Source organism: Octopus bimaculoides, chromosome 24 (assembly GCF_001194135.2).
Source record: "Octopus bimaculoides isolate UCB-OBI-ISO-001 chromosome 24, ASM119413v2, whole genome shotgun sequence".
In the NCBI taxonomy this organism is placed as follows: domain Eukaryota; kingdom Metazoa; phylum Mollusca; class Cephalopoda; order Octopoda; family Octopodidae; genus Octopus; species Octopus bimaculoides.
The window spans coordinates 1,797,469-1,798,910 of NC_069004.1; positions in this window are offsets into that span (position 1 = coordinate 1,797,469).

The following is a 1,442-nucleotide window of genomic DNA, read 5'->3' on the forward strand; positions in this document are numbered from 1 at the left end:
TCTCTCTCTCTCTCTTTCTGCACCCAGCTACCTCTGTATCTTACTTAAGCTGATTATCTGAGGAGAGGGAAGAGTTAAGAACACCATCACAAGTTGATCCAGCAATGTTCCTCCCTATTGTTTATTACTGTTGCTGTGGACCAGCTAAATATCACCTCTAGTCTGGTTTACATTGCCATGTTGCTGCAGAACTATGGAGCAAACATAACCAGTAAGTTGCTGAAGAGAGCAACCGAGCAAAGAATCGGAGAGGGTAGGTTACACTGAATAACCGTGTGACAGGCTGGTCAAAAACTGTTATACTTTTATCATGGTACTTAAGTTACTGTTAACATATTTAATGCAGTGTGTATAAAATATATAATTAGAAATAATTATAAGATGAGATTTAGCTGCTACATTGAGTAGATTATATAAATTACATAATAAACTTCCCATCATTTTGTGGGAAGCACCTGATGGTTTGTTATACCTTACTTACAGCACCAGATAACAGTTGTATCACATATCATATATATAACTTCATACAACATCTTATATCTTATATTAGATAACAGACATATCATGTATATGACTTCCCAAACCCTTCTTTCGCCAGTTAACACATATATCCTGTATTTAAAGAGTAGCAAAACATTAAGAGGTGGAGGTTTTTTTTTTTCACAATTTAGAATTTTGAAATATTTTAGTATATTAAGTTAGGTTTGACTGTGTGGTTAAAAGTTTGCTTCCCAGCCACATGATTTCAGGTTCAATCCCATAAGCAGCATCTTCAGCAAGTCTCTTCTAATATAGCCCTGGGCCAATCAAAGCCTCATGAGTCTCCTTGTTTTGACATCATGTAATAGTTATGAAGAAGTGTCCTTGTCATGTAAGCAGTGTCCTTTGATTCCAGTCTTCTGTGAAAGCATGTCTAGTCATGAAGAAATACCATCTCAACAGGAAACATGAGGTAAGGATTGGTGACAGCAAGGGCATCCAACCATAGAAAATCTGCCTCGACAAAATTCCATCCAAATATACAAACATGGAAAAGTGGACGTCCAAACGATGATGATAACGATTAAGCAAAGGCATTGGATTTACAGAATCACTACAGCATTGAGTAAGAGACCATGTGGTATTTAATTCTATCATTTAGGTTCTGAGTTCAAATCTTGCCAAGATATACTTGGGCAATATCCATTCAATGTGTTCTACTTTTATATGCTGGCATTTTATGATACATGTGAGATTTCCTATTTCTAGCTGGTCAAGTAACTGCATAGATTCTCACATTATCTTGCATAACAACACATCTATGTGTGGCAGCATACAAAATGTTCTCACCTAATGACATCAGATTTATAATTAGAAGTAGAATATATTAGGTGGTCAAGTATGATATTTGTAGTAAGGTATATGGTAACGTTTGACAGTTTTGGTCGGCCTGAGGCTATAGT